The sequence below is a fragment of the Nicotiana tomentosiformis genome, chromosome 11 (genome assembly GCF_000390325.3).
Source record: "Nicotiana tomentosiformis chromosome 11, ASM39032v3, whole genome shotgun sequence".
NCBI lineage: Eukaryota > Viridiplantae > Streptophyta > Magnoliopsida > Solanales > Solanaceae > Nicotiana > Nicotiana tomentosiformis.
The window spans coordinates 113909389-113933837 of NC_090822.1; the positions used below are offsets into that span (position 1 = coordinate 113909389).

A 24449-nucleotide genomic window follows, 5' to 3' on the forward strand; every position below is an offset into this window, starting at 1 on the left:
CTTAATTACATAAATTACCCTCTTGCTCACTTTGTAGTGCGTTGTGTTCAACGACCCCAAAATGATGAAATCCCAAACTTCGTTAAACGGGATTGTCACGATCCAATTTTCACTATAGACCGTGATGACGTCTAATATCGTCGTTAGACAAGTCAACGATGAATTATCCTTTTAATTTCTCATTTTAATATTTTTAAACTCTTTGATTTTTATTTAATGCGGAAACAAATAGTAAGTGAGCATGGTAATGTAAAGCATAAACTAAACCGGAAAGTAAGATAGTGAATTAGATAATCAAAACCCATGAGTGTTTACTAAAATCCCCAAAATCCGATGTCACAAGCGCACGAGCATCTAATAGAATATACAAAAACCCTCTAAGAACTACTGTCTAAAACAAAGTAGACACAAATGATAAAAACATAATAAGAGAAGGCTTCGAGTGCTGCAGAACGGAGCATGGGAAAGCAGCTCACCACTAAGCCTCCGGGTAGTGCGGATCCGCGCCCGATCGAACTCCAGGTGCACCTCCCTCAGAACCTACACAATATGTGTAGAAATATAGCGTAAATACATAAACATGTACCCAATAAGTATCTAGTCTAACCTTGAAGAAGTAGTGACGAGGGTCGACTTCGACACTTGCTAGTGGGCAATATACATAATACACAAGATTATTTAATACGCATGGAATATAACATCAATGATGGAATAAGAGGCAATAATTTAGTGACAATTTATCAAAATAACAACTGGAAGTCTCCCAAGTATCACAATTAAATATGTATTTATAAATCCTCAAGTCATGAAAGACATATCAAGTGTAATCGGACTTCGAGTGACAACACACACGAGTTATGCCGAGGTCGTACGACCCGATCCATAATAATCGTGTACATATATTGTCGAGGTCGTATTGCTCGATCCATGGATGCATCCTATATATATATATATATATATATATATATATATATATATATATATATATATATATATATATATATATATATATTGCCGAGGCGTTCGACCTGATTCATATGAATAGGGAAAACTCTTCGGATTTCAAATTTCATATTTATAACTCTGCGGTAAGACCATGAAGAATAATTTCCATCAATAATTATACATTTCGCCAACTCTTTAAGTAATGAAACTCGATTTAACATAATCTTTAACCAAGTTTTACTTATTAATACAAGCAATTAAACTAGCAAGTTGAGTCCAAATAGTGCAAGTAATAGCATAATAAAGGCTTATGTCTACCCGGACATAACATGAATTTTAGCTACGCACAGACTCTCGTCACTTCGTGCGTACGTAGCACCCACAATTAGTATCAAATAATAATTTAAACACCTATGAGGTTAATTCTCTCTTATAAGGTTAGACAAGAGACCTACATGGTTTCTAAGTCCATTTTCCGGTCCACAAATCATTGTAAAAGCCTCAAGTCGGTGCCGAACAATCCGAAACTAGCCAAAAGTTGTACAAACTAATCAATAATTGCTCAAAAGTTCATAATTTAATTATTAAAGTGATTACCCAACCCAATTTGAAAGGTTCCTAAAATTCACCCACGACCCACGTGCCCAGATTCCAAAAATTTTCGTAAATAAATATTACCCATAAAATCACAAACACAAATATATAGTTTTTACCCAATTTCATAATCATTTTCGGCGTCTAATCTCATTTTTATCAAAATCTAGTTTTTTCAACCAAAATCCTATTATTTCCACAATTTACATGTTAATATCTATCAATTAATTTTGTATTGAGCTCACATTATATTGAAATCACTTACCACCAAAAGCTAGGTGAAAATCCCTCCCCGAGAAGCTCTAGAATCGGCCAATAAATGTGAGAAATATAGGAAATAAGCCAAATTCCGATTTTTAAAAGATATACTGCCCAGTTACCCCTTCATCGTGATCGCGATAGTTCACTCGCGATCGTGGAGGCAAAGTTGGCATCGCCCAGGATTTTCTCTTCGCGAACGCGTGGGAAGACTCGCGAACGCGAAGGCTTGCCCAACCTGACCTTCGTGAATGCGGTCAAACCTTCGCGAACGCGAAGGGTAACAATGACTTACCCCTCCCAGGCCTCGATCTTCTACGCGAACACGGGCCCTTTCACACGAACGCGAAGGTCACAAGTCCTAGACCGCCGCGAATGCGGACTGGGTGTCACGAACGTGAATAATAATTTTCCAGTACCCCAAATTCCTTCTCCGCAAAGGCGACCCAACCTCCGCAATCTCGAAAAAGGAAACTAGAACCAGCAGTGACAATGTTTTAGACTTAGCTTCGGGTGGTCTGAAACTCACCCGAGCCATTCGGGACCCCGCCCAATTGCACCAACAAGTCCATAAACATAATACAGATCTGCTTGAACCCTCGGAACACGTAAAATAATATCAAAACTAAGAATCACACCCAAAACCAAATTGAATCAAATTATGAACTTCAAGTTTTTCAACTTACTTCGAATGCGCCGAATCATATTTAGACTACTTGGAATGACACCAAATTTTGCGTACAAGTCATAAATCACCATACGGAACTATTTTTAGGCTTGAAATCCCAAACGGACCTCGATAGCACCAAAGTCTACTCCAACCCAAATTTAAAGAACAAGAAAACCTTCGATGAACCAACTTTCAACATTAAGCGCTGAAATGCTCCGGGATCACCCGAAACCCAATCTGAACACACGCCCAAGTCCACAATCATCATACGGACTTACTAGAACCATGAAATTCCGGTTCCGAGGTCGTTTACTCAAAACGTTGATTCAAGTCAAACTTGGCCATAATAAGCCATTATTAAGGAACTAAGTGTTCTGATTTCAACCCGAACCCTTTCAAGCCTCAACCAACTATCCCCACAAGTCATAAAACAGCAAAAACACATACTGGAAGTCTTAGTTAGGGGAATGGAGATCTAAAAAGCAAAACGACCGGTCGGGTTGTTATATTCTCCACCTCTTAAACAAACGTTCATCCTCGAACGGGTCTAGAATAATACCTAGAGTGCTGAATAAATACGGATATCTGCTACGCATATCCTCCTCAGTCTCCCAAGTCGCTTCCTCGACTGGTTGACCCCTCCACTTAACCTTTACCGCAAAAATCTTCTTGGGCCTCAACTGGCGAACCTGCCTATCAACAATAGCATCTGGCTCCTCCTCATAACCCAAGCTCTCATCTAGATGAACCATGATGTAATCTAATACATGCGACCTATCGACAAGTTTGTTAGCTAAGGACTGAATATCCAAGGCCAATGGTCTTTCCTCTGCTGAAATAAATGTCAAACTACCCATACTCTCGACCTTACTGCTCAAGGCATCCGCAACCATATTCGCCTTGTCCGAATGGTAAATGATGGTAATATCATAGTCATTCAGTAACTCAAGCCATATGTGCTGCCACAAATTAAGATCCCTCTGCTTAAACAAATGCAGCAAGCTACGATGATCGGTGTAAACTTCACAAGATACCCCATAAAGATAATGCCTCCATATCTTGAGAGCATGAACTATTGGGGTCAACTCCAAATCATGTAATGTGTAATTATTCTCGTGGGGCTTCAGCTGACGTGAAGCATATGCAATAACTCGCCCCTCCTGAATCAATACACAACCTAGGCCAACGCGTGAAGCGTCGCAGTAAACAATATACATCCCTGAATCGGAAGGCAACACTAAAACCGATGTTGTAGTCAAGGATGTCTTGAGCTTCTGAAAGCTCGCCTCGCAATCATCGTACCATCGGAACAGATCACCCTTCTAGGTCAATCTAGTCAAAAGTGTTGTAGTAGACGAGAAGCTCTCTACAAATCGACGATAATAACCTGCTAACCCCAAGAAACTCCTGATCTCGGTCGTTATGGTAGGACGAGACCAACTCTGGAATGGCTCGATCTTCCTGAGGTCCACCTTAATACCCTCACCTAATACAACATTCCCCAAGAATGCCACAGAATCTTGCCATAACTCGTACTTAGAGAACTTAGCATAGAGTTTCTTTTCCCGCAAGGTCTCAAGTACCACTCTCAAATGCTGCTCGTGATCCTACATACTACCCGAGTAGATCAATATGTCGTCAATGAAGACAATGATGAATGAGTCAACATATGGCATCAACACCCGGATCATCAAATCCATAAATACCATCGGGGCATTGGTCAAGCTGAAAGACATCACTAGAAACTCATAGTGGCCATACCTAGTTCGGAAATCAGTCTTCAGAACATCCAAAGCACAAATCTTCAACTGGTGATACCTAGATCTCAAGTTGATCTTAGAGAACACCCTTGAACCCTGCAATTGGTCTAACAAATCATCAATACGTGAAAACGGGTACTTATTCTTAATGGTAACTTTTTTCAACTAGCGGTAATCAATGCACATCCGCATACTCTCATCCTTATTTTTCACAAATAACACCGATGCACCCTAAGGCGACACACTCAGCCTGACGAACCCCTTTGCTAGCAACTTCTCAAGATGCTCCTACAACTCTTTCAGAGCCATGCGGTACGGTGGAATATAGATAGGCTGGGTACCTGGTGCCAAATCAATACTGAAATCGATATCACTATCTAGTGGCATGCCTGGTAAATCAGAAGGTAACACATCGGAGAACTCCCGCCCTAGAGGCAATGAATCAATCATAGGAGTCTATACAAAGTATCCCGAACATAAGATAGATAAGCCAAAAAATCCTTCTCGACCATATGCCGAGCCTTTAGGAAAGAGATAACCCGACTAGATGCACTGATAGATGAACCCCTCCACTTGAATCTAGGCAACTCTGGCATCGCCAAGGTAACAGTCGTGGCATGGCAATCAATGATGGCATGATACAGAGACAACCAGTCCATGCCCATGATGACCTCAAAGTCGATCATGTCGAGCAATAGAAGATCCGCTCTAGCCTCATAACTCCAGAAAGCCATAATACAAGACCGGTAGACCCCATCCACAACAATAGAGTCGCCCACTGGACATATACAGGAGCACCAAAGGACTCACGAGAGACATCCAAATAATGAGAAAATAGAGATCAAACATATGAATATGTAGAACCTGGATCGAATAATACTGAAGCATCCCTACCGCAGGCAGAAATAATACCTGTGATCACGGCATCTGAGGATACCGCATCTGGTCTGGTTGGAAAAGCATAGAACATAGTTAAAGCTCCACATGCCTGGCCTCCACCTCTAGGGCGACCCCTACCTACCTGCCCTCTGCCTCTGGCGGGCCGGACGGCCAGTGCGGCAGCTGGTGCGATAATCATAGGCTAATGGCCCTGATACACTGCATTGCCCCGAAACTTGGGGAAAGATCTCCTCATGTGACCAAGCTCCCCACACTCATAGCAACCTCTCGGTGTGGAAGATGAGTGACCCTGAGTCTGACCCTTGGGACCTGAATACCCGCTAGAAGGGCCTTGAATAGCCGGTGGACGGTAGGAGTTCACTGGAATGGCACTGAAATAGGGCCCGCACAGGTGCACCTCGAGTAGGCGGCGATGCTGAATAAGTGGGTCTGCCGGACTGACCCCTCACGAACTGACCTCTGCCCCCAGACGAGGCACCGCTGAATCCTACTGAATACCGAGGCCTCTTCTCCGCGGTCGTATACAATCGGCCCTGACTGCAGATACCCTCAATCTACCGAGCTATCTCCACAACCTACTCCTAAGGAGTCTCCATCTCCACCTCTCGGGCCATAGTGACCTGAATACCATAATGCAAGCCCGCAATAAACCTCTACACTCTCTTTGCATCACTGGGGCGTATCACAAGTGCATGGCGGGAAAACTTAAAGAATCTCGCCTCATAATCGGTCACAGATATCTGACCCTACCAGAGTCGTTCGAACTGACCCCGTAGCTCTTTTCTCTGAGACAATGGAATATATCTCTCTAGAAAGATATATGTGAACTTATCCCAAGTCAAGGGACGTGAACCCACTGGCCTGTTAAGAAGATAGGACTGTCACCATCTACGGGACTTTCCCTCCAACCGAAATGTGGTGAAGTCCACCCCGTTTGACTCCAATACTCTCATGCTGTGCAACATGTCCCTACAACGGTCAATAAAATCCTGTGGGGTCCTCATGTCGCTTACCGCCAAAGGCAGGAGGATGGAGCCTGGTCTATCTATCCAACAACTTATGCGGCTCGACGATCGCATCTAGTTGTGAGTACCTAATTTTTTACCATGCTTGAATTTTTTCCACTCATCTCACCAATAACTCACTGGGGTAAAAAGGAGGTGTGACACTAGTTTAGGCTCTGGTACAACCGCTGCAACTGGCTGGGCTCCGCCTACAGGTAATGTACCTAGGGTCTGATATACGACAACAACGTGCCCTGGAGTCTGAGTGGTAGGGGTCTATACTCTCCCTCCCGCTTGAGATGTGGCTGGGTCCGCTAGAAATAAACCAGCTTGCGTCATATAATCTATGAACCAGAGCATACGGCCCATGACCTCGTGAAATCCCGGCGCATACATGAAATCTATCTAGGCCGGCTCAACTGTAGGCACCTCACCCTGCTCCTCAATGACAGGATCCTCTACTGGATCCACTGGTGGCACAACATGAGCAACTTTAGGACGCCCTCGTCCTATGGTAGGAGCTGGAGCCCTTCCTCGGTCTCTAGCAACAGGGGGAGCAGTCCCTCCACCACCGGGTACATCTACCGCACGCATTCTCACTATATGTGAGAGAATAAAAGAAAGATACTTAGCATAACATCAACTACATGATAGGAGATGAAGGAAGGGAGGTTTCCTAATACCTTATAGCCTCTAGAAGATAACTACGGTTGTCTCCGCACCGATCCGCAAGACTATATTAGGACCGATCATGACTTGTGAAACCTATGTCAACCTAGAGCTCTGATACCAAGCTGTCACGACTCAATTTCAATTATAGGCCGTGATGGCGCCCAACGTCGCCACTAAGTAAGCCAACGGTGAACTACCCTTTTAATTTCTCATTTTAATATTTTTAAAGCCTTTGATTTTTATTTAATGCAGAAACAAATAGTAAGTGAGCTTGGTAATGTAAAGCATAAACTAAACGGGAAAGTAAAATAGTGAATTAAATAAAAAACCCATGAGTGTCTACTAAAATCCCCTAAACCCGGTGCCACAAGTGCACGAGCATCTAGTAGAATATACAAAACTCTCTAAGAACTATAGCCTGAAACAAAAAAGACAGAAATGATAAAAACATAACAAGAGAAGGCTTCGGGTGCTGCAAACCGGAGCATGGAAAAACAACTCACCACAAGGCCTCCAGGTAATGCGGATACGTGCCCGATCCATGAATGCATCCCAATACACACACACACACACACACACACACACACACACACACACACACACACATATATATATATATATATATATATATATATTGTGATGAAAAAGTTGTGTGTTTACATAATTAACCTAAAGTTTCATTACATGTGCCACTTATATCTCCAGGATATATGAAGTGTTAATGCCATCTATATTCAAGCAGATGAAGCATGTACCTGTAGATTGAAATAAGTTAGGATACTTGACTCACATAGCATCTTCCGCTTCCCTAGTGGTTTCTTAAACTCTATGGTTTCTCCATAAGTCTTTCACGAACACAATTTCTTTGACCGTAACTTTCTTCCTTGTTTGCCAATAATAGCTACCAGCTCCTCCTTGTATAATAAGTTCCCATTTAACTCTATAATCGGTGCTTCAATCACATGAGAGGACTTTGATCTATATTTACTTAGCATGAAAACATAAAATACTTGATTTATGTAAGATAATTCGGGAGGAAGTGCCAACCAATACGCCACAACTCACACTTGGTCGAGTATCACGTACGACCTTATAACCTTCGGGCTAAACTTACTTCTTCTTCTTTTTTTTTTCCGAATTACATCACGCTTTTCACAAGGAAGAGTCACAGGGACACTTTGTCCCCCAATTGTGAAAACTAAGTTCTTTCTCCTCGTATCCCCATAAGACTTTTGTCTGCTTTTAGTTGTGAGCAATTGTTTTTCCTAATCAACTCGACCTTGTTAATAGCTTCTTGTACTAGGTCATGTCCACATAAGTTAGTCTCACCAGCTTCGAACCATCCGATAGGAGAATAACATCTTTTACCATACAATGCTTCAAAATGTTGCCATCTGAATGCTGGATTGAAAGTTATTATTGTAGAAAAATTCAGCTAAAGATAGATATGCATCTTAGCAACCTCCAAACTCAAGAATGCAATTTCTCAACATATCCTCCAAGATATGTATAGTACATCCAGACTTTGCGTTTATCTGCGATAAAAACTAGTACTAAGATCTACTCGTGTACCCAACGTTTCTTAAAAAGATTTTCAAATCGTAAAGTGAATTGTGATCCTCTATCAGATATGATGGACAATAAAGCTTTATTGAGTTTTATATTCATGTATATATGTGCATATTTCACCTCATCATAAGAAGTTTTGACTAGTAAGAAACGTGCCTACTTTGTAAGACAATTTATAACTTTCCCACATATAATCATACCTCCAATGGTTTGGGTAATCTAGTCATATAATGTATTGTAATTTTATTGTATTTCCAATTCAAAATCTTGAGTTGTTATAGGGGAATGTGAGTCGCAAGTGCTTGTCTTAACATGCTGACATGTTAAATAGTTAGAACAAAGTTAACGAATTTTCTTTCTTTTCCAACCAATCCAATTTTATTCTAGTCATGGTGCATCTTATGGACCTGAGATATACAAAAACGTATCTATAGTTGTGAGCTGCATCACGAATAGCCTGTCTCAACCCATATATGTTTGCTACACCTAATAGATCACCTAGTCGGAGAATATCATCACTATTAACAGTCATATCCTTATTTGTTTTTACCAGCTAGGACCTAATCTCGGTACTTGGACAATCGCTCATCCTCCTATTAACTAGCCTTTATGCACTCTACATCAGGCTTGACCAATAGCCAATAATGTCTTTGATTTTTTTTTCTTTTCACATTGAATCTAATACGTGTACCCTCCAGTCTATGCATATTTTTGTCTTATCTTTACATGATCTATATGCACCAAATTATCCATGTTTTTTTTTGCATAAGTTATAATATTTATCTTTCCCGAATAATACAAAATAGTACAGTTATATCTTCAATATTTCCCTCCATTAGCATTGCTACATATTTATATCTCTATTAGTTTTAAATGTACTTCAGGCTTTTGTGCTAGGTATAAATCTCATAGGTTTCTTCGTATAAATAGTGTCTCTAAATCTTAAAAGATATACAACTATGACCATCTCCAAATCATGAGTGGCATAATACGACTTGAGCTTCTTCAATTTCCTTAAAGCATAGACTATCACGCGGCCATTTTGCATGAAAAAATATCCTAATCCCACCCTCGAAGTATTACATAACATCGTGAATTCTTTATAGCCTATTGGAATAAGGCTAACATCTGTGTGATTGTCAAACATGCTTTGGGCTTCTAGAATCTCGTTGTATATTTCTCTATTTACTGAATTTTAGCGATTTTCTATTTTAACTTGGTGAATGGTGGTGCTATTTTAGAGAAATCCTACACAAATGCCTATAGTAGCCTGTCAAGCCAAAAGCAATCTCTGTAGGAGAAATGGGTCTCGGCCATTTATGAACTGCTTCTATCTTCTTAGAATCTACCATATTTTCATTCTTAGATACCATGTGTCCTATGAATACCATCGAGTCTAGCTAATTGAAGAACTTGGTAAAAAGCTGATTTTCCTGCAACGTCTTTAACATATTTTTCAAGTAATTCTCGTGCTCTTCCTGGGTACGAGAATATACCAAAATAATGTAAGTAAAAACTATGAATTTTTTTTTCCAAAAACAACTTTGAACACCATATTCATTATATACATCAATGCAGTTGAAGCATTGGCCAACTTTAAGGACATCACAAGTAAGTCATAATATATATTTTTTTATAAGGAACTCATAATGTTTGTACAGAGTATCAGAGGCAAACATCAAAATATCTTCCTTTTTTATTCTAAGCTGATGATAACCAGACCAAAGATCAATGGCTCCTTGTAACTGATCAAACAAGTTATCTATACAAGACAAGGGATATTTGTTGTGTATTGTTATCTTATTTAATTATCTGTAGTTGGCGCACATACGTAAAGCCTTATCCCCTTTTTTCCAAACAATATTAGTGTATCCCATGATGCAACACTCGGTATGATAAAATCTGTATCCAGTAAGTCTCTCAATTATTCAATTAGCTCTCTCAACTCTGTTGGTGCCATATGATATAGTTTGCGTGTCAGGTGTCAGCTCAATACCGAAATCTATTTTTCATATTGGAGGCAGTCCTAGTAAATCCTAAGGAATAAATTAGAGAATCTCTCATTATGATACATCTTTTTTCTCAAACTAAGTGTTTCTTCTCTTGTGCCCCTTACCGTAGCTATGAGACCCAAACAACCTTTCTTCTATAACCGCTAAGTCTTCAAAATATATAATTTACTCATCTCTAAAACCTATAATCCCCTTTTTGGAAAAAATTAGCTTTTAAAGTCCACCAAACCTAATAGTATTTCCATAATAATCGAGGGTAGCGTGGTAAGAAGATAATTAATCCATATCCATCTGTACGTTAGAGTCAACCATATCAAGTACAACTTGGTTAGCTAGGGTTTCCTTCTCTTAACTTGAATCTTAAAAGTTTTAAACACATGTCTAACTACTATACATTTTTCACAGAAGTGGCAACCCGAAAAGGATCGCTTAATATCTCAAAACGTTCTTGATTTTTAAATCTTCTACTCATATTAAAATCCATACTAAAAGATATTCTAATCTCGATCTTCTTATGCGACTTCTTGCACGCCTATCATGTCCATATTTTCAATCTTTTTGGTAATTGCAACTGCTACAAAATAGATTTAAGTCTTCAATCTTCATATATGCAGTTACTACCTTGTTTAAAGAATTAACCAACCTTTCAACAAGCCTCTAAACTTAAGATGTTACTTACATATCCAGCTAAGAAAGTTTGGTGCTATATGTAAGTATACTCATCGTCTAAATCAATTTCTTAAATGATCTATCAGGCAAGTTCACGTCACAAACTGTCAAGAAGGAAGTGATTCATAAACACTTTAGTGAAACTATTCCAAAATTAGTTTTGTTGCTCTTGTTGGCATCCCTAAGAGTACAATAGCATTTCATGTATTCGCCATGTTCTCTAGTCTAAAAGTTGCCAATTCCATAGACCTCTTCATGAAATATCCTATAGCTCATAACGTGGTAAGTATTTTACTAAAACCTTTAAGGATCCTTTGAACTATCAGAAATAATAAACTTAGTAGTTTCAACTTTAGGAACTGTATTAAGAATATTGTATTGTTCCCTATAATCTTCTAGGTGCATGAGGACTTTAGAGCCCCTGTTCTGTTGCTCATTCTTCTTATGTTTATCCATTATACCCATAAAGATCTCAATTTTTTTTCTTTTTTTCATGGAGGTAAGTACCTTTTTGTGATAGCACTCCTTTATCGGTGTAGTGGTAGACTAATATAAATTTCCAAAATAGACTCTATTACGCATCTTATCGGGAAGCACCTCATATGGAACAATAAACCTTTCACTGGTCTTGTATACTACTTATGTAGCATTTCTTTGCTTGGAGTTTGTTGCATGTCCATTGGCGAAATTTGACGTCTTTGAAGTTTGAACCTCTAGCCAAATTCTATTATAGGGTAATTGGTCCGAGTCATACACGAATAGGATAAGTAATGACAAATTCAGTTATTTGACTCTAATTGCCACACACGTACGAGAAATAAGAAAGAAAGACAAGACACATCCTATCACGCCCTCGCAAAATCACGATTATGGGAATGGCCGGCTACATAACCATAATTGAGATTCTACTACCGATGTGTGCTCCATTAGCCACAAGAATAACCTAACGCTCTGATACCAACTTTGTCACGACCCAATTTAGGATCATGACAGGCGCTTGGGAGCAGGTGCCCCCAAGTAAGGCTCATCGGTATTTTATAGAAAATCGGACAGAATTTTCCCTGTTTTAGGACTATCCAAAAATAAACTTGTCTTAGAAATCAACAACACAACAAACCTATATCGACCAAACAAGTTATAATCCTCATTCACGAAGTATTTCCAACACAATAATACTAACTTCATCTCCAATTATACGATAGGAAAGTCTAATACGAGTCACCAATTCTATATCAATAAAAGAATACTTATGACACTCGTAAAAATGACTATGGAGCGACTCTAAGAGTTTCAAGAAAGAGACTATAATAAATAAATAACAATCTTTGCCCACGCGAATAAATGCGGGGCTCACCAGGAACTGTCAGCTCGTGTACTCTAATTAACGGAATCCTACCTTGCGTCTAGTGCTGTCTCTGTAAAAATAATAGCGGGGAGTGAGTCTCTAGCTCAGTGAGTAATAATACTTAACCATACCCGTTTTTAATAGAGGACAAGTCAGAAAATATGCTTGTATAATAATCACAAAATAAAATGCCCCTTTTTTAAAACGGTAATAATAATCAATCTCATCATGTGTTTCCTGTAACAAAACCAATTTAACAATTCAGTAATAAACTCGGTAAATACTGTGTCATAGCAAATCTTTATATTTGGGAGGTTTCCAGAAAAGGATCATGTAATCTGTATCATTGTGTGGACCCCTTCGTAAAAGGAGTCAAATATAACTATAGGTTCCTACTCGAGGGAAAATTGTAATTGTATGCTAGTTCTACCTTCCCACTAGCGAGTGCTATAACTGTACTCAGTAATCGGTAAATACAAGGTGCACCAGGTCTAACTAACCCGCCGTTAGCTACAGGATCCTTCAAATTCTACTATTTCTTGTAAACAGTAAATACTCATACAAAAGCATTTTCAAAATAATGAAGGGCATATCATTTCTTATCAAATATTATAATTTTATTTCGGTAACGGTAATCATGTCTCGAATAACAGTAAAACATGTCTAGTAACAGTGAGAACATTTTAAATAACTGTTATATTTCAAGTAACGGTAAAACATATCTAGTAATGATGAAAACATTTTGGTTGACCGGTAAACATCTCAAGCAAACTGTTCGGTACCATATCAAGTAAAGGATTTGTCCACATTCAAATTTCAAAGCATCGGTAACACATTTATTTTCAAAATCATATATAAACCATGTAGGTTATGAAAACACAAATTGTGGTAAGATTACTACTCACAGTACTTGTGTCGAAATACTAAACTCGTCACTTCGAGCAATCTGTATGGCTTCCTTCGATCAATCTATAATCACATCATATAGGTTTGGTGTTAATTTTCATATTTAGGCTAATTCATAATTAATTTAGAATACCCAATCCTCGGGGCTATATATTTGACTCTCAATTCGTCAAATCATTATTCTTATTTTGCCCAAGCTACGAGTAATTCAACTAGTTCATAATTTATCACAAATTTGTTTTTTTCTAATCTCAAACTTTTTTTTTTCCAACTTCTTTTCTAAGTATATTGAGAACTTGCAGGGAATAAAAATTAATAGTTTACATCATATATCCTCTTGATGGTTTTACAGAAGCACAACAATTTAAGTAAGCATTTCAATTACGTACTTAAATATTTGAAAATATAAATCTGATACGGGTTGCCTTGTTTGCTACTTACCCTATTTCAGAATAAAGATTCTAATTATTCATGGGTATTCTCATATCTAAATAAGTTGTATCAAACTATTTTTGAGTTGCCAGTATTATTGTTTAACTCAACCCATGAAATTTTTATCTACTCATGCTACAATTAACTCAAACCAGTTCATTATCTTCTAATTAGTGGGCATTCGTATTGTCTATTCACTGTATCCTTCAATCTCATTAACCTTGTGAATAAAAAGGAACTTGACTAATAAATCTTGTTGCCTGTAATACTTCTGGCTGGTATTAAACTTTCAGTACCCAATATAATCTCATAAACACATGATCAAAATTAAACGAAATCGCCAGAAACTCAAGTAGAATCAAAGGAAGGAGGAAATTTGACCTTTAAGTCGAGTAATGCTTTCACGGGTAGCAATTATGAAGTGAAATTTTCCTTTTTCAGTTTCTTTGCCTAGGAAACCTTATTGAGCGAACTCTATTCTTTTCTTTCTTTTGACACTTTGATTGATGGCTGCTTCTGTTTGTTTTCTTTTTCTTGAAGCTTTTGGCTTCATTCCCTTCCCCTAAACCCTTTTAAATTTTGCAAGATTGTTCTGGTGGGCTTCGGCCCTTTTTGTTCCATTTTGTTTTATTGGTTTTTTTTCGGACCAATTACTTAACTACCCTTATGTTAAATGTGAGGTATTACATCTTCTATCGTTCATGAATTCAAGAAGTACGTTATTTACTTCTATGCCAAACAATATTTATGGGTTGTGTGTATTTCTACTACAATATTGCCTCTGTCTGTCTCTAATTAAAAAACATGCCACTTTTTATCAAACTTTGCCTTTCCAAGAAAAATAAAAATAACTTTAAAGTTGCTCAAAATTACCCAATTTGTAAATATAATTTAACAAAGTTATAATTGAACTATTTGAGTATTGAAAAACAAAGATATTGCTGAGGCGAAGATTGGGGGTTTAGATTATCCGTTTCTTTGCATGACCTTCTTTTGATTGACTTGAGTGTTCCATTGATGGTGAAGAGGTTGATCAATTAAAATAACGTAATAAATATCCTAAAATAGACGAGAATGAGGGCATTTATTACGTTATTTTGTACCTTGTGAAGAGCAAAATCAGCTGCTCCTATTTATTGTAAGACTACTTGAAAGTTAAAACATCAGAGGTTCAATAGAATATGTGATTGATGGTCAAAAGTTGGAAACAAGAGAAGTGTTAAGAAAAGCGATGAAAAAGTTGTGTGTTTACATAATTAACCTAAAGTTTCATTACATGTTCCACTTAGATCTCCAGGATATATGAAGTGTTAATGCCATCTATATTCAAGCAGATGAAACCTTAACACTTTGGGGAGCATAGGTCATCCTGAATGGAGTAAAAGTAGCAGAAGACACATTGAGTGGAAGAGCTCAAGGTGAATGTCTTGAATGGCGACAAAGGTTACACAAAGTTAAAATATTGTTTGTGTTCTGCATTTAAATCCAATTTAGTGAGTCACAGTCTTCTTCTTACTTCTTTGATATTTGTTCTTGGTTGAGAACATCTTGTGGATGTAGTAATCTAACAGCTATTACTTATGTTTGTCTTCAAGAAATTCATTGAAACATGTATCATTTGTTTGCATCTGGTTCAATTGCAATTTGGTATTAACTGCCTAATTTTGTGTCTATTAGTATCAGGAAAAAATAGATATAAGATATAACTTTTCATAATTATACCAAATTTAAAATTTAACTTCAACAAAACAAAAAGACTTGGAACAGGAATGCCGACAAACAGAGGGTCAAGAAGAGTAAGTGGATATCATTCTCTGTTCTTGCTTCTTCTTTTTTAACCCGTGGTTTATATTTCTTCTTTTCATTTTGTTTTGGTATTGAAATTGGCAGCTCAAGGGTGTTGAAAAGAAAAAAACATGTGGTACCTGTAATGCTGGAGATTAGTCAAATTAAATTTTGGCAATATCACTAACACTATAGATGTCTTTGGTTGTCATATGATAGTGTTTGCAACTAACTGCTTTGGTTTTGCAGAAATGGAAGATATAGCTTTGGTTCTTATAAGTGTTTGCCAATTTTGATGTTAATATTTTTGAAATGCAATGTGGTCAAGTGTAGGGAGATTGTAATGTTACTGTCCATGTATTTTTGAAGATGTCTTAACTTTTAAAAAGGAGCTTTTCCCTGAGACAGTAGTGGTGCTTCTTGGCCATAATATTAGATTGCTTTCTTATGTCTAGAAACCCAATTGTGAGGTGATATGATGTAGACAATTCTCATGGTTAATAGCATATATTTAACCATTATTTTTTTAAGGTTAGTGCTGTTGTAGCTGGAATTTCAAATGTTTGGTGGTTTAGGGTTGCAACTTGCGGACAGTTCCGGTAGTTAATAATTTGATACTTCTGAACCGTATTCTGAATACTTTATTGTGTAGCAATCTGGAATTTAAATTGTGAGGTGGTTTACTGTAGTACATAAGTTAACAATGTGTCCCAATCTTATTTTGGGATAGATTTGATCATGTTATAATATTTTATGTTGTTGCAGCTGAAATCCCAAATGTGATATTGTTGCAGTAAATCAATTCACATGGGAACAATGCTTGTGAAGAGCATAAGATGGTAGATGTGCTTTATGTAATAGTAGTAGTTTTACTCCAGCCAGTTTGTTGTACATATCTGTAGTGTGGTTTGTTTACATAGCAACAACGTGACTTGACTATGTTAATGTTTTGGTTTCTTTTTAATTCAAAGCTCTATTTCAGCTTCGCAATTCTGCTGTCTTCTACATTTTTCAAACAAGCTAATTCTATGCCCTTTGGTTGTCCGAAGTCGGCTTTGTAATTATACTCACGGGCCCAATATTGTGAAGATTGGAATCTATTTGTGATTAATTTTATTTTAATATGAAATTGCAGAAAGAGACGGAAATTGAGGCATCATTGGAAAGTAGCACAATATTTATATCCATGACAATACACATATATACATATATCTATTTACATATTTGACAAAATGAGATGCATTTTACTGCGAAAGTGGCACAATTTTTACATCCATGAGAGTACTATTTATATTCATAAAAGGTAATTCTTTCTCCATATTGTAATTGTTCTTCTCCTTTGCAGCGCAACAAAAGTATTTGCATTGACATCTGCAAAATCACAGAAAAAAGATCAAGTTTCAATACCCATATAGCATAATATATTATGTTTAAGGGCAATAACAATGCAATTGATTCTTTTTTTTAAAAACATTCAGTCTGGAAATGATCTCTACCAGATCTAAACACTTCAAAGACAATGTAAAAATGCAACTCACTTCAACACCGAAAGCTGACATAATTTAGTCCCTCATTAAAATTTTCAACGAAATTTGAAAAAACCTTTTAAAAATTTCAAACACAGTTGCCCATCAATACCTTATTTTCAACATAGTTTCAATCACAAGTGTTCAATTACAACAACCATGAGAATAATTTTTACAATATTTTAGATGTTCCTTCTGCATTGTCCTGGATTTCAGTTTCTATGTTAGTGGAGTAATATGTTCCCATGCTTGGTAGTAATAACAGGTATGTAAATAAAGGATAATGGTAGTATGTGTTATTAAGCTTCCATCTCATCTTTAACGAAGAGATAATGGCAGTATGTGTTATTAAGCTTTTCTCACATCATTAAAACTTCGAAAAAGGCCTAAAAATGCAACTCAACTAACAGAAATGGCCTATCTATGCTATCCGTTAAAAAGTTGGTCCATTCATGCCACTAACGTTATACTTTTGACTCATTCATGCTACTCAACTAACAGAAATGGCTTATCTATGCCATCCTTTTAAAGGTTCGTCCATTCATGCCACTGACGTTATACTTTTTGGCCCATTCATGCCACTCAACTAACAAAAATGGCCTATCTATGCCATCCGTTTAAATGTTGGTCCATTCATGCCACTGATGTTATACTTTTGACCTATTTATGCCAATGTCTACTAACAGTTCCATTTTCTGATTTTTTTCGTAATAAGAATTAATTTTTCGACCCCGGCTTTGCCGCGTGTCTTTATATTACTGGTTCTTCTTTACTTGACCCTACATTTCTTTTAACCTTGATTATGTATAATTAACCATGCCCAACCCGATAAAATCTAACTAGTCGTGATGACACCTAACCCAACCCGCTAGGTAAGCCAATTAATAACTATCCAATTTAATGAGATTTTATTTCAGACAAATAAATGATAAAATAACTATTAAATCTCCATGGGAAATGTATTAAGATTCAGTTATTTTATCATTTATTTGTCTTTAAAAAAATCTCATTAAATTGGATAGCTGTTAATTGGCTTACCTAACGGGTTGGGTTAGGTGCCATCACGACTAGTTGAATTTTGGGTCGTAACAAAGAATTAGGGGTTGGGTTAAAAGATGGTTTGATTTTATCGGGTTGGGCATGGTTAATTATACATAATCAGGGTTAAAAGAAATATAGGGTCAAGTAAAGAAAAACCAGTAATATAAAGACACGTGGCAAAGCCGGGGTCGAAAAATTAATTCTTATTACGGAAAAACCAGAAAATGAAACTGTTAGTAGACACTGGCATAAATAAGCCAAAAGTATAACGTCAGTGGCATGAATGGACCAACCTTTAAACGAATGGCATAGATAAGTCATTTCTGTTAGTTGAGTGGCATGAATGGGCCAAAAGTATAATGTCAGTGGCATGAATTGACCAATCTTTAAACGGATGGCATAGATAGGCCATTTCTGTTAGTTGAGTGGCATGAATGAGCCAAAAGTATAACGTTAGTGACATGAATGGACCAACTTTTTAACGAATGGCATATATATGCCATTTCTGTTAGTTGAGTGGTATTTTTAGGCCTTTTTCGAAAAAACTTCTTTAGTAACAACTAGGGGTGGCATATGGGCCGGGCCCGGTCCTAAGTGGGCTTCGCGGCCCGGTCCTAAGTGGGCCGGTCCTAGGCGGGCCGGTCCTAAGCGGTCCCGGGCTTCGCGGGCTTCTTGTTAGAACCGGCCCGGGACCGGGATCATGAACTAACGGTCCCGGGTTAAGTGGGCCGGTCCCGGGCCCAAGCGGGCCTAAATGGGCCCAACAGATACTTTCTATTTTTTAATTTTTTTTTATACAAGTTAGAAAAAAAAATGGTAATAAAAATATGGAAGGCAATTTGTAAATTATATTATAGAATTGTCACATATATATATATATATATATATATATATATATATATATATATATATATATATATATATATATATATAGTATAGTATATTATATAAGCTACATTCGATATATATATATATAAGCTTATATATATACTATACTATACTATATATACATCTTAATACACACACACACACACACACACACACACACACACATATATATATATTACTCGAGGCTAATTAACATAATATATACTATATTATACTATATATATAGCTTAAGATATATAAAAAGATAAAAATATTTTAAAGAGATATTCAAAGCAATGCGTTATAATTTTATTATAGCATTAAAAAATCATGGCAATATCTTTCTTAGTCTTCCTCCCCCTTATGGAATGAGCACAACAAGGTGCTAATACCACCATTGAGAAGAAAAAGAAACTAATCAAGATGTGCCAAAATACAAGTTACATATTAATTTACATGGTATCTCTTACAAATTTCATAAATCCTTCAAGGTCCGGAGGAATTTTCGTTGGTGGTGGCGGAAAAGAAGCTTGGTCATCACCGCTTCCAGGCGAAGCATCATCCTCCGCAAGTTCAGCTAGCATTTCTTCGTAAGCTTCGTCTACCTCTGGTTGTGATTCAGCAAGTCCAAAATTTCTTCTTTCCGAACGGATCCAATCTCTGAAAAGTACTGATTTTTCCAAGCTCTCCCTCATAGACGCTCTATAATCACCGAGTTGCAGTCTTGCTTGACTGAAAGCACTCTCTGATGCCACTGTTGAAGCTTGAATAGTTAAAATGTCTCGGGCAATCCTTGAAAGAATCGGAAAGTGTTTTTCTTTGTCCTTCCACATTCCAAAATATTAAAGGAACCGTCGGGATTCACTTTCTCAATTCCCTGTGACAAATAAATTTCAAGCTCATTTAGTTGTGAAAAATCACTAGTACTAGAACCTTGAGAACCTCTGAACCATGTCCAAGCACTAAGTGCTCTTACTCCCACAGTTCTTTTAGATGATTGAGAACTAGAAGAAGAAGGAGTTGGAACATTTGGTCTAGCATGATCTAATGCAACTTGATAAGCATTATAAATTGTTTGAACATTTAATTTAATTGAGACTATTGCGTCCGGAAGTTTAGACAACTCCTCATCTTCAAGTGTTAAGCCATTATAAACAGTTTCATACCAAAATTGAGGACCTCCTAATTTCATAGTAGGATTTAACAATGCAGCAACACCATAAATAGGGGGAATAGGGAAAAAAATATTTTTAAACTTTTTTCTCATAGAATCAATAGCAAGTTGATAAATTTTTCCACCCTCTAAAAAATGATCAAATAAATTTACAAGTTCTGCAATATAAACTAAACAGTTAGAAATAGTAGGATAATATTGCCTAAAAAATTTATTTGTAGCAATATAAAATTTTTCTAAAAAATCTACAAGCATTTTAACATTAGCCCAATCCGTATTTGTAAGGTGCTCATCATCATCACTTACATGAGCATTAAACGTTGAGTTTATGGGGTTTCTATATTCATATGCAACAACTAAACTTTCATACATGTAATTCTATCTAGTCGGACAAGGTTTATGAACCTTTCTTTCTCTTAGGCCAAATTCATCGCATCTTTTAAAATATTCTCTAAGTCTACTTCTACGGTTTGAATAAAAAAGCCAATTAAGAGCCATTTTAACCTTTTCAATTTCAACATTTATAATTCGCATACTATCACCCACAATTAAATGGTAAATATGACAAATACATCTAACATGAAAAATGTTACTAAATGCAGGATTTAGTGTAGTGGTAAGCAAGGCTACAACATTTGTGTTACTAGTAGCATTATCCATTGAAACTGACATTATTTTATCACTAATGCAAAAATATCTACAAATATCTGTAATCGTGCTAGAAATAAACTGCCCTGTATGACGTGAATTAATTATTCTATAAGCAATAATGCGCTTTTGCATTATCCAATCCTTATCAATCCAATGACTGGTAACAGTAAGATAATCACAGTCATTACCACTTCTACCAATATCAGTTATAGTAGCAACACGATAATTTATACGAGTAAATAAATAGCGCAAATATTGCTCATATTCATTATTATATTTATAAATATCGCTCTTTACGGTTGTGCGAGGAAAACCTTTATAAGTAGGATTATAAACTTTTCTAATATAATGCACAAAGTGAGGGTTAGAAGAAAAACTATAGGGTAAGCACATAACAATAATCATTTTTGCCAATTCTTCCCGATTTTTTTTTGGATCATAATATAAAATACCACCGGTAACAGTGTTATTTTCCGGTTGAAATTGATTTGACCCGGTACTAAGGTCAGCCTGACTAGGTGCACTTGTCCCCTCGGCCAAAGCTTTCATACGAAAATATCTAGCTTTATCTTGAGGGTGTAGCAATATGTGTCTAGTCAAACTTCCCGTCCCCCCGACTTCCAACATATTTAAAAACTAACTCTTTGCCACAAGTTTTACACTTAGCCCTATTTTTTTCTCTTAGTTGACTGAAAAATGGCCAAACAAGAGATGTTTCTGCCCGTTTAGAAGGTTGTCTAGAAAAAGTTAGGGCAGTAACAGGAGGGTCAGACGGGGCATCATTTGGATTATTTTTAGTTGGGTTAACTTCAGGAGCAGGACTAGTGGGTGTATCGTCATCCAGTTGTGTTTCATCAAAATCTATTTCTTCATCATCATTTTCATCAATAATTGGATTACCATAAAAAGCATTCATATATTCATGGTTTAATTGTTCACCTGGTGCAATATTATGGCAAAATTGACTCTCGGTAAATTGTAATAAACTATTATCGCTATCAAAAATAGGAGGTGTAGGACGGATAACAGGTTTGGATCGGGGAGCCGGGGGAAGTGGAGGAGGAACGGATTGGCCACTAGATTCACCACTCTTAGATTTTCCCTTATTTTTACTAAACTTTTTTTTAAGGAATAAGCCATCTTAATTAATCAAGCAAAGTAAATAAAACAAACAAAACTATAATATTAAAACTTAAGAGTTGGAACGAGTTTACCGAATTGACGAACAACTTGTTGAAAATTAATTATTGTTGAAGACTTGAAGATTTCAATTCACCAACTTCACAATTTTGCACAAAATATAACAATTAAGTAAGCAATTATAGAAGAATATTAGAGAGAGATTGATGATTTTGTGAGAAAAATGAAAGAATGAGGGGGTATTTATAGTTGAAAATAGGGAAAAAGTATAATTATAAAAAGTTTGGGGTCAAAACAAAGTTTGGGGGGTTAAATGACTATTTTGTAAATAGCCAACGGCTATTTTGGCAGACCAAACGGCTAGTTTTTAAATAGCCAAACGGTCAAATTTTATTTTTTAAAAAATTATCCGTTGGGCCCAGATAGGCCCGTTTAGGACCGCTGGAACCGGCCCACTTCTCAGCCGGTCCCAGTCCCAAACGGTCCCGGTCTCGCGGGCCTCCCCTATAGGACCGACCCACTACCCAGCCCACCTTCCCACGGTCCCGGTCCTATCCGGTTAGAACCGTTTAGGACCACCACCCATTTGGCCTTGCGGTTCTGGGCCGGTCCCGATCCTAACCGGCCCACCTGCCACCCCTAGTAACAATTATCCATTCGAATAAATGGAAGTGTAATAGATGTTTGTACATTTTAGTTCTGAATTACATACCTTTTTAAATATTGTCTATCTTTGCACATATGGTTGTAATTGTGCCTGTTTGAAAAAGAAAGTTCATTTATTGAGCTGAGAACTTTAATCAGCAAAAGTTAAAGAGGACAACAATATTGACAATACCAAAAAAGCCAAACAAATCAACAAACAAAGGAGTCAGCAGCAAGACAACTTTCAAAGTGACAAATACAACTTTATCTATTAATTAAATGATAACTTTAAGTCATTCCATAAATTCAAAAGTCCAATAAATACATATGTAGAATGCTTACTCCATTACTAATAAGTTAATCTTTGCCTCTAAAAAGATGGTATGACCTGCAGTTCTAAGATTAAAAATTAAAGACTAAGTTATTATGGAGACACGATAGTAAATCTAACAGTTGGAAAAAAATATGTAATACTTGGAGAATGAGTTAATTGAATAATATGAGAGCTGGGTAGTACCGTAGACATATAGTAATCAAGTAAACTTACCTAATATCACAACAGCAAAACTGGCTTTAGCCACATCCAAAAACAACAGCAAAATGCCTTCAACCGCATCCCAAAATAGTAACAAGATAACTTATACCGCATCCAAAAATAGCAGCAAAAAGTGGCTTCAACTACACCGCTAAACAACAGCAAAGGCGTCAATTGTAATATTTAGAAGTGGCAACAAAAATGTGTTCAACAATGATAAAAAATAACTGTAAATAGGTCTGCCACAACACTCCAAATCAACAACAGAACTGCTTTTAATTATAAAATATATATTTCTGGAGAGCATAACAAAGTAGTGTGGAACCTACTGTAGAGTCCTTGGCTGTATTAACATTTACTTTTACAGGAAAAACTTCCATACATGAGTATTCTTCCATCACATGTATTATATATGTATCTCTATGAGATACAAAAATATTATCACATTACTGTGGTGCCTTAGTGCTAGTACTAATCTGGCACTATTTTAAATACTATAACTTTATATTAGAAGCTAGAGATCGATGGTTACACGAAATCAAACTTCTTTCATAATTCTTGGTTGCAAATTCATTTTTATCTATATCGTTTTTGTCACCTAAACCAAAACAGCATTTAGTAAAAAAGTTATAAAATTAAAAATCGAGGAAACAATCCATAAACTAATAATTGGAATGTTTTAGAGTTATTACTTTATACACTTCTAATTTTAGATTAGAAAGCAAATAATACTAAGTAGATATGTTGTACATCAATTAAAATTGCTAGAACTTTGCAAGAGAAAATTAAACAATGCTAAAAGATGTAAGAACAGGTGTATGTAGAAACTACACATGTATTGGGCTATTTTTTTAGATTTTTATCCGGTGGCATAAGTCCATATAATTCGCGTCTCCTGTCCCTTTTGTCATCACATATTTTTTCAAAGGTCTGGTCATTTTCATGATTTCTATCCACCATTAAGGCAACTTTTCTATTACCTGAATATTTTTCTAATGACCAGTGCTTAAAAAAGGAAAAAAATATAATTTTATCTATATGTTTATCATCGATGAATGATATGCATACAAGGTATGTAAGTTAAATTGTATTATATACTACAAAGTAAAGCATCTCAGGTAAAGATATTTCTATTATATACATAGCTACATAACTAATTTTGGATAGAATATATTACCTTGTAATCGAAAAGAGCTAAAGTATGATTGAGACGATCTGAAATAAATAACAACTTTTGTTCAAAGAAGTCATAGCAACAATTAGCCGATGAATACGTTAAAGAATTACCAACAATAGCTTTCTTAAGCCAACTATTTTCTAATGAACTAACACTAACAAATACATTTGAA

The 24449-nt window shown here is 36.5% G+C and overlaps 2 long non-coding RNA genes across 2 annotated transcripts; both read right to left on the reverse strand.

Annotated features, from left to right (window-relative positions):
* Nucleotides 1-292: 292 nt before the first annotated feature.
* Nucleotides 293-14327, reverse strand: LOC138900969 (uncharacterized). The gene is made up of 3 exons (XR_011412380.1): nucleotides 14118-14327; nucleotides 13304-13367; nucleotides 293-540 (listed from the first exon to the last, which is right to left on the reverse strand). It is a non-coding gene; the product is annotated as an uncharacterized lncRNA (long non-coding RNA).
* A 2353-nt stretch (nucleotides 14328-16680) lies between these two features.
* On the reverse strand, nucleotides 16681-23276 carry LOC138900808 (uncharacterized). Its single transcript, XR_011412094.1, has 3 exons — nucleotides 23113-23276; nucleotides 22633-22677; nucleotides 16681-16892 (listed from the first exon to the last, which is right to left on the reverse strand). It is a non-coding gene; the product is annotated as an uncharacterized lncRNA (long non-coding RNA).
* Between the last annotated feature and the right edge of the window lie 1173 nt (nucleotides 23277-24449).